This window comes from Lactuca serriola, chromosome 8, assembly GCF_051521515.1.
Source record: "Lactuca serriola cultivar US96UC23 chromosome 8, Lser_US96UC23_V15, whole genome shotgun sequence".
NCBI lineage: Eukaryota > Viridiplantae > Streptophyta > Magnoliopsida > Asterales > Asteraceae > Lactuca > Lactuca serriola.
In genome coordinates this window covers 284,886,078-284,896,912 of record NC_136415.1, presented here as the reverse complement: position 1 = coordinate 284,896,912, position 10,835 = coordinate 284,886,078, and positions in this window count along the sequence as shown.

Below are 10,835 nucleotides of genomic sequence, written 5' to 3'. Positions count from 1 at the left end.
CTGTTCAACTCCTGCAGGAACACATCAGCAAACTCCCTGACTATTGGAACCTCTGAAACCAAGGTCTGATCCCTGACCCGCGTATCCACCACATACGCTAGATAACCTACACACCCGTGCTGAATATATTGTCGAGCCCTGGCGGCTGAGCATAACCCTGAACCCAACCTAGTGCCCTCGCTGAAGATAACAAGTTCTCCCCCACTTGGGGTTGGAACTACCACCCACTGACCCTCGCAGTGGATCATGACACCCAAGTGACTAATCCAGTCCATACCCACAATAACACACACACCCCCCCATGGGAATCGGAATCAAGTTTATCGGGAAAGATACCCCAAAGATATCCAACACGCAACCTCGATAGACTGAAGAAGCGGAAATCCCATGTTCGTTGGAGATAGTGACTCGCAACAGACAGTCTAGCTCACCTACTGGAAAACCGAACTCCCTACTGAATGACTGAGAGACAAATAATCGACTCGCCCCTGAGTCAAATAATACCAAAGTAGGTAAGCAGTTCACTAAGAATGTACCTAACATGGTACAATACATATAAGCTTAAAACAAATATAATCAATAAGATAAATCATAGAAACATACCAGCAACCACATCTGTTGCTACCCTGGCCTCCTCGGCTGTAAGCTGGAAGTCACGTCCTTGAGCCCTCGGGGGCCATGCTCTACCCTAACTCCCGTCAGTAATCCTCAGTGTAGCCGATGCTGGAGCCTGCGCCGGCCTGGCACCGAGCTGTGGACGGTTGGTCTTCACGTGACCAACCTGATGGCAGTGGTAGCAGATCCTCATATCCTGAACTGGGGCTGGCTGGTGGCAATCCCTCGCAAAGTGCCCCTCCTTTCCGCATTTACGACACACACTACCAGATCTACAAATCCCCGAGTGACCATTCCTTCATTTGCCACAAGTGCAACCATGTTGTCCTCCTGACCTAGAATCAGTGGTCTTAGACCACTTTGGTGTTGGCTGTTACTGCACCGGGGCCTGCCTTTGCTCCCATAACTGTAACTCGATCTCAAACTCTCTCTGCCTAACGGCCTCCTGTAACTCCACCAGTGTATCGCAAAGTTGGGTGGGAACAAACTGAAGGATGTCATTCTTGAGCATGCTCAGATAACGTGTCATCTGAGCCGGCTCGGAAGTAAACTCCGGGCAGAACAGCACCCTCTCAGTGAACATACGGGTGATCTTCGTCACCGTCTCAACATCCTGTCTTAACTCAAAGAACTCCTGAGCAAACTGATCCCACTCGACCCACGGAATGTAGCGAGCACGAAACTTATCCTTGAACTGCTCCCAAGTAACCGCAGATCTCTGATCATCAGTGTACGACCTTGTGATCAACCTCCACTAGTCCTTTGCCCCGGACCTCAGCAAGTTCAGGACACATCTGACCTTCTGGTCAGCAGGACATGAGTACATGAAGAAACATCCCTCCACGTCAGACAACCACCTCATGGCTAAAATCGGGTCTTGAATCCCATCAAAAGTCAGGGGCTTCGTGTTATCGAAGTCCTGGTACTAAAAAGCCCGATTGGTCCCACCACCAGCAACTGTTAGGGCTACGGAGGCTGCAGAGACATCCGTCTCAGCAAAAGCTGCATAACGCTCGTCAAAGTACTCCACCATGGCGGTCTTGAGAGACCCAAACATCTCTGGCAACTATGCCCAGAGCAGAGTAGCAACCTCATCATGCATGATCTCTCGAATTCTGGTATCCAACGCATCCGACCTCATCTGACCAATGACCTCAGACACTACTTGTCCCTCCTGACCACCATCTCCTGATCCTGATCTGGATCCAATCACAAATTGTCTAGTAACCACCATGCTGAAAATATACCAGCAAGATATCAGATATTCCATATAATAATCCGGGAACCAACTCCCAACAAAGCCCTAGGGCTGTGACTTCCTTGCTACGCATATGGGTCTTATGCTTTTAGTAGTATGGCCCATACTACCTTCCACCCCTACCCGTATTTGTCTCAAGTATCACCACAACACCCTAACAATATACATAAATATAGCGAGCGTTCAATCCTCACTCCTAGAGGAGTGCTAAATATCTCATAACTGTCCTCTCGACCTCTCACAACCCACCCATGGAGCTTCCACTAACCCTGCAGCACTTGTATATGCTAGCCATACATAACGTTGGACCCTATAGACTTTCGAATATATGATCCTACCCTAAGCCCTTCATACAACAAGAACAGGAAATAAGGCCAAACCAAACACTCTCAGGCTATAAGATCTTAATTACGTACGACCATGATGCATACACTAAGCAACTGCAATAATGATGCCAATTTCATATAAGGAAAAATCCTAGGCTATCAGGCATCATATAATCAGACAATTCTATCATGCAATTCCTGAATATCCCTAGCCTAGTACTAGCATGTTGTTCTAACATATCACAAAATCAAATAATCCGTAAGGTATTTTGGGGTCTACTTACTAGCTCCGGATGATCGTACACTTGCATCCTCCTTTATTATTTTGAAAAGCATTTGAAAAATCATTGTAAAATCTTGTCCTTAGTTTGAGACTGGATACACACGAGTTTTTCTTGCAATTCACTCAAACCAAGGATCTGATACCAACTTGTAACACCCATAAAAATCATGCCAATTTAAAAAAATTTAAATCATTCAAAAACCAATAATTATTACAAATTTGTTTCCAAAATGGTTTCATGTTAGAGCATCCCAGAATCAAGTCATAAAAATATAAGGAGGTGCACGATCACGCCTTCGCCTTCCCAAGATCATCAGAAGTACCTGAAACATAATCAACAACTGTAAGCCCGAAGCTTAGTGAGTTCCCCCAAAATAACAACACCATACAAATATAACTATATCATAACAAACAACATGCATAATAAGCCATCAGCCTGACTGGACCGACTCGTAGGGCCATCAGTCTATCTAGAGCCATCAGCGCGTCTGGACCTCCTCAACCGGGTCTGCAGTCTATCCGGTCCGCCCTAGGTATGTTGGTGCAAGCACAAAGCATGACCGCCTCAACCCAACCCCCAATCAAACAATCATGTGCACATAAATACCATACGCTATCTAGCATGTATATATAGTCAAATAGATTTAACAAATTACTAACATAGCATCATCCTATATACCAGGATACCGACCTAACTAGTCACTAAGATAGCATCATCCTATATACCAGGATACCGAACTAACAAGTCACTAAGCATATCATCATGCAATAACCAGGATAACAATCCAAATGAAGGGACGGCATTGGTGCCTTCGACCCTGTTAGTATAGTGTGGACAACTCACCTCACAAGTAGCTCGGGATGATAATGTCAAACCCCCCAAATACAGCTCCAAACTCAATCACCTACATCCACCAATATGTAATGCCCGGCCCAATTCTCAGGTATTGTCTAAATTCGAGTTTTAGGGCTAAGCCCTACTCGACGAGTCGGTTGATCTACTCGTCGAGTAGCAGTGGGAAGGATCAAGGGTTAAGTGACCTACTCGATGAGTGCATATTGGGACTCGGCGAGTAGGAGCTGGCAGCTAAAACCCTAAATCCCGGGGTTGTGCACCCTATTTAAAAGAACACAAACATCTTTCAGCCACTTTGCAGTCTCTTATCAACCCTAATACGTGTGTGTGTGTGTGCATTGGGTGTTTGAAGCCTTGGAAGGGGATTTTGGTGAAAAGAGCTTGGGAAGCAAGTGGTTTGAAGCAAGGAGTTTGGGGGAAATCTGGATCTACTCCATTTGTCATCTCTTAGGAAGGTATCAAGCTGTTATCCTATTTCTATTTCGTTCTAGACTATAAAGTCATTTTCTAGGGTATAAGCCAAGATCTGAAGTTGTAACTTCAGATCTAAACTCTCTGAGGATTAAGGGACCATAAAGTTATTAGTTTTAGCAAGTTTGAGCCCCTCCCTATGTGTAAAACCCCATTTCAATCATAGTTTGGGCTTTTTGAGACATTGGAGCCTTGCATGCACGTAAAGTTTGCAACTTTACATGATAAGCAGGCCTAAGGAGGTTGGATCTACAATGTGGGGCCTTGCCATGGCTTAAAAGTTGTCTGCATGATAAAATGACTGAATGAACTCAGCGAGTGCACAGTTGACTCGGCGAGTCACATGAAGATGGTTGTGAACTCGACGAGTTGGAAGAACAACTCGGCGAGTCTGATGAAGATTGACATAAGACTCGACGAGTTGAAGAAAAACTTGGCGAGTCGGATGAGTTTTAACCTGGACACGTTTGCATGTATGTCCGTCGAGTTCAAGGAGGGAAATCGACGAGTGGCCTTAAGGGTTGATCGAAGATTCGAAGGAGCTCGACGAGTCACTCTGATGACTCGGCGAGTTGGAGTGTGCTTCAAAGAACTCGACGAGTACCCAAGTGTACTCGGCGAGTTAAGGTCAACATGGACTGTTGACCTTGATTGTGGACTTTAACTATGACAAGGGGTTGACTAGTGGTTTATGCAGCACCTTATAAGGTGAAGGACTTATGAGCATGTCATATTATGGTAATAGGTGGTGGAGTCTTTGACAAGTGATCGGAGAGCTTTGATTATTTACCGAGCTGACATCTTCGAGGTGAGTTATCCTCACTATACTAAGTGGTCTAAGACACCAAGGCTGGCCCATTGGATTTGATAACCTAGTAGTTGTTGATATGTTGAGTTGAGTTAGTAATGTATGCCAGTTGATATGCTAGTCGGGTAGATCTGTAGGACTGCCTGTGATACTGATTGATTACCTGTATGTGCATTTATTTGTTACATGTCGACATGTTATGTGGGTGGGTTGAGCTTGTACTGCTCCGTACGGTAGCCAACAAGTCCGAGAGTATTCCAGATATGAGCTGAGGGCCCAATAGGCATTCCAGACTCATACTGAGGACTTGGGAGCATTCCAGATACGAGCTGAGGGCCCGGTAGGCATTCCAGACTCATACTGAGGACTCAGGAGCATTCTAGATACAAGCTGAGGGCCCGGTAGGCATTCCAGACTCGTACGTAGGGCTCGATGGCATTCCAGATACGAGCTGAGGGCCCGGAAGGTATTCCAGACTCATACTGAGGGCCTAGGGGGTAATCCAGCTTGTTAAGATGTGGGCCCAGTGCATGCTGTTCTGTTTATTGATATGATATGCTAATGTTGATATTGCTATATGGACTGTATGTGTATCGGTATTTTGGGGGTAACTCACTAAGATTTCGGGCTTACAGTTTCAATTTATTGTTTCAGGTACATCAGAGGATCGCGGCAAGGCGAAGGCGTGATCGTACTGCTCCTCCTATTATATTTATGTTTCTGGGAAAAACTCTGATAACCAATATTTTGAAAACAAAGTTGTAATGTTTTGATGAACTTGACATGTATAAAAAGTTTAAATTGGTTCGAAATTTTTGGGTGTTACACAATGATCCGCTTCCATAAATTTCCAAATTACTAAAACACACCCAGAAGTCAAACTGGTCAACCCTTGGTCAAAGTCAAAGTCAACGGTCAAGGTCAACAGTCCATGTTGACCCAACTCGTCGAGTGTAACTCACTGACTCGTCGAGTTCCTTCAGAACTCAAGAAATCGTGAAAACCCTAATCGACTCGCCTAGTTTCTAGACAACTCGTCGAGTCCATGTAGTGTCTAAAAATGTCGGGAAAACCTTAACCAACTCGTCGAGTTGCCCCTCCAACACGCCGAGTTCATGCAGAATCCAGAAGGCGGGAAACCTTCATTCAACTCGTCGAGTTGACTATGTAACTCGTCAAGTTCCTTCAATCCATTTCTCATTCAGATTCTTTTAATTGAAACCAACGCTCCAAATTGTAGATCTAGGCTCCTAGGGTGTTGTTATCACGTAAAGTTGCTAACTTTACGTGCATACGAGGCTCCATGAAGCTAAAACACTCATAACTAGCCTTAGAAGAAGGTTTTGGACATGAAGGAGGGCCAACGCTTCATAAAGCTTGAGGCTTTATGTCCATAAGGTCTAAGAGGAGTCAAGATCTGAAACCATGCCCTTGTGACAAGCTCAAATCTAAAAGTGACTCCATTTTGCACCAAAATGCAATATTTCAACATAAGAGATATCTAAGAAATGGAAAGCCAAGGTAAAGACTTTTTACCTTCAAATGAAAGCCAAGACGGTGTAGATATTGTATCTACAAGCTTCTTCTCATTCCAAGCTTCTTAACATTCATGTTTCTTCAACAAATGCACCAAAATCACACTTCTAGCCTCTCACACACTCAAGAATAGGGTTTAGATCGATTAGGGTTGCTTTTGGCTATTAAAAGGTGGTAAGGAGGATGGAGGAAAGGAATTAAGGTCCTTTAAATAGGGTGAAAACCCTAAAAATTAGGGTTTTCATGCACAACCTCTACTCGTCGAGTTGGGGTCCTCCAACTCGTCGAGTAGGAGCCATAAACCACGCGGCCTGACTAGGTTCGACATGACGAGTTGGGGCCTCCAACTCGTCGAGTTCCCTCAATAAAATGAATACAAAGCTTTTAAAATTTATACATGGGATTGGAGATGTTACATTTATGGCCATGGAAGTCCCATGCAACTTTTAGACCATCTGTTTGGTCTTTTGAGCCAAGTAGGTCATGCATGAAAGTAAAGATAGGAACTTTACGTGACCAAATCGTCCCTAGAGTCTAGATCTATGACCTCATGGTCTATCTTGAACTTTTGATGGCTTTTGGAGTTGGATCTAAGCCATTTTGAGTTAGGGTTAGAGCTTATTCCTTCTAGGATGGGTTTTAATGGGTAAAGTTGGAAACTTTACCCTCCTAGGTGTGTTTCTGACTTCGATTTGGAATATGGGACTTGGATTTGAAGAATGATAGCTTAATATATTGAGAAAGCTTAACAGACAGAAGAAATCGATGAGTTCATAGAGGAACTCGACGAGTTGGGTCGAAGTGTCCCGATTATGTTAAAAGGAAGAACTCGACGAGTTAAAGGATGGACTCGACGGGTTAATTTGAGAAGTCCAAATTCTGTTGATAGGGAGGAACTCGACGAGTTCATGAAAGAACTCGACGAGTTGGATTGCGATTTCAGGTTTTTATGATTTATGGAACTCGGCAAGTTGAGTCAACTCGAAATAATGACTTTGACTTGGACCAAAGTTGTCCCTTAAGGGTTCATGAGTTTAAAAGCGTAATTAAGGAAATCTTTTATGTATAAGAGCTTGAGTTGGGTTGATTGTCGGAGTTGAGGATTTCCAGCTACTTTCGATATTCGAGGTTAGTTACCTTCCAGTAGAAGTGGGTTGAAGGCACCAATGTCAACCCACTAGTAGCTGATTATAGTTGAGATGATTGTCTGGTATGCCACTATATGTTATGATTTATGTGCTAGTATGTTATGATATTATGTGATAGTGGTAGGAAGGGTGAGATAGACCCCGTAACCGGTTGAAATGACCGAAGGAGTAGGCTAGCACCCAGATATGCTAGGCAGTATGTGACTTATGTGTTTATGTACTAAGATGATATGTGGTAGTAATAGGGGGTGAAATAGTCACCGATACTGGTTGAAAGAGACCGAAGGGGTAGGCCAGCACCCAGATATGCTAGGCAGTTACCGTTTGAAAGAGACCGAAGGGGTAGGCCAACACCTTGATATGCTAGGCGGTTATCGGTTGAAAGAGACCGAAGGGGTAGGCCAACACCCATATATGCTTGGAAATATGTTATTGTATGGTATGTGGTATGATGAGGGAACTCACTAAGCTTTGTGCTTACGGTTTTCAGTTTTGGTTTCAGGTACTTCTTCTTCGAAAGGAAAGAAGTCGGCATGATTGCAACGCATCACACCATGATTTCCATACATGAGATCTTTGGGAGTTATACTATGATGTTGTTTTATCATCACATGTTTTGACTATTGATACACTGGTTTTGATATGATTTGATACTATGGATGTTTTCAGACAATTGGTTTTATAATTATTATATTAAAAAAAATTGGTCTTAAATTTTGGGATGTTATAAGTTGGTATCAGAGCCTTGGTTTAAGGGATTCGGACACACCTTAGGGGGTGTCTGGACTCAAATCTAGGGTTTGAGAAATTTTTACTATGAAAATGATTTTTCAAAAATTAAAATTAAGGGTTTTGAAAGAACAAGGAGTGTGATGCATGCAATCAGACGAGCTCAAGTAAGTTTCCCCAAGATACCATACATGTTTATTATAATATGTGATATGATTATGAGAATTGGATGCTAGAATAGGCTAACAATCTAGGAAGGATGCCTTATATGCCTACTGTATGTGAATGAGAATTGCATTCTAGATTAGGGATAAGGATCTAAGAAGATGCCTTATATTCCTACTGTATGTGCTTATTGAACTGATTGCTAGTAATGATTAGTCGGTAATATGATGGTTTGATTAGGATATGCTTGATTTTGGTTACTCGATGCTCGAATGCGGATTGCTTTGTGCTTTTAGGAGTCTAGCCTTATTTCGCAGCTCTTGTTTGAGTCCAACCGTTGTAGGGTAGGACCTCTTATTCGAAGAATTTTTTGGTCTTAGTAATATGTAATGGTACTCGCGAGCTAGTTAAGGAGAGATAGAAGGGACTTCTTATGCAGTTGATGGCATAGAGTATGTTGGAGATTATCCTAGGAAAAGCCTAGGGTGAGATTAGTGCTGATAGTAGTAGTAGTGATAGGGACTTAGTGAAGTCAAGGAAATTCTTGAGGAAAGTATGGATAGATGTGGAAGGTAGTATGCGCCCGTACTACTGAAAGCAGAGTATCTGTACTCGAATCAAGGAAGAGCTGAGATTAAACCAGGTAACTTATAGCGAGCATGAGGTCTCTCGATATTATGTATGACTCTGATTATTGTGTGGTTTGTTTCAGAATGGTGATGACACCTCATGGAGTAAGAGGTTCATGGTTTGGGTTAGGTTCGGGTACAGGTTCCGAGCTAGTTGATGACGAATTGCATGAGTTCATTGCATCCGAGATTACAAGAGGCATCCTTGAGGTGACCCCGGTGATTTTCGGGTCGATCAAGGAGAGTATCATTGAGTTGATGGAGGATTGCTTTAGGGCATTCAGAAGTGCCATGGAACTTGGCCAGTCGGGGACTCACACACTCTCCTTCAAGGATTTCAGGGGATGCGGAGTGCCAGAATTCAGCGGGGTGAAGGACCCCATCGTGGCGAGACAATGGATCGTGGACATTAAGTCTGTGTAGGTGACGAGCTTTTGCCCTGGGGGGTCGAATGTCAGGTTTGCTGCTTGTTGTTTGAGAGAGCGGGCCAGAGACTGGTAGGAGGTAGTAAGTGATACGTTGGGAGCCCCAACCATTAAGGCTATGACATGGTCGGACTTTGTGACCAGATTCCGGGCCGAGTTTACGCCAGCTATGGAGATTCAGCAGCTAGCCATGGAGTTTTTGGATATGAGACGGACTACGGAGACAGTGGCGGAGATTACCGCCAAATTCAGGGAGAGTGCCTTATTGGTACCTCAGTATGCTGGTGATGAGGAAATGAAGAAAGCCCAGTATCATAATATGTTGAGAGCTGACATTCAGAAATATGTCAACTATTCGGCGTGCCCAGCTTTGGATGATATGATAGCCAGGGCATGAGATAAGGATATTGACATAGAGCACGTTAAGAAGAGGAAGGCAGAGGCTGGGCAGATGATTGGGGTTTTAGGGAAGAAACCCAAGGGATTCGACTCGAGGTCGAAGGGCCAGTAGGGTCGGAGCCGCTGTGGGAAATGCGGCAAGACTCATGAAAGAGTTTGCAGATTAAGGGGATCGGGCTGCTATAAGTGCGGCAAGTTCAGGCACCTTGGCGGGGATTGTATTGCCCCTACCCCCACCCTTCAGACATATGACCTGATTTGCTTTCAATGCCATCAAAAGGGCCATAAAAGGCCAACTGTCCGATATTGGTATCAGGAGCGCCAGTAACGACACCGGCTCTAGCGACCCTACGGATCATAGATGGCCGCCAGGGCAAGACAAATGCTCATGTGGTGAGGAGCCAAGCCTTCCATCTGACAGCCGAGGAGGTACGTGTTGCATTGGATGTGATGATGGGTATGTTTTCTTCACCCTAACTTTTATTATATGCCAGTTTTGATATTTATATTCTATGTGTTTTGTTTAGGACCGTTCCATGTGAATGACATCCTAGTACATGTATTATTTGACTTGGGGGCTACCCGATCATTCGTATCTCTTGCACTTAGCAAGAGGTTTGTTGAGTCTTCATGCATGTTTGATTATCCTTTAAAGGTCGAGATTGCAGACGGCCGATCCGTCCGGGCCTCAAAGGTTTACAGAGATTGTGTCCTGAGGATGTATGACGAGCGTTACCTCGTGGATTTGGTTCCCATTCCTTTGCGTGGGAACAAGGTCATCATAGACATGGATTGGTTGAGCCCTAACGGGACGGTGATCGACTGTAAGCAACAGTTGGTTCATATCAGGACCCCAAGTGGGAGAGAGTTGGTGATTTAGGGAGAGAGGTTGGAACGTGGTCCGACTTTATGTTCAGCAGCGAGATCTAGGCGCTACCTTCAGCAGGGTTGCGCGGGTTATGTCGCCTATGTTATGGACACCCTGTAAGGGGGTAAGGCGACCGTGAGCGATGCGCCAGTTGTACGGGAGTATCCAGATGTGTTTCCAGAGGAGTTTCCTGGGATATCTCCGGAGAGATAAGTGGAGTTCATGATTGACCTAGTTCTTGGTGCGACTCTGATAGCCAAGGCACCATATCGGTTGGCTCCTCCTGAGATACAGGAGTTGTCTACGCAGCTGCAGGAGC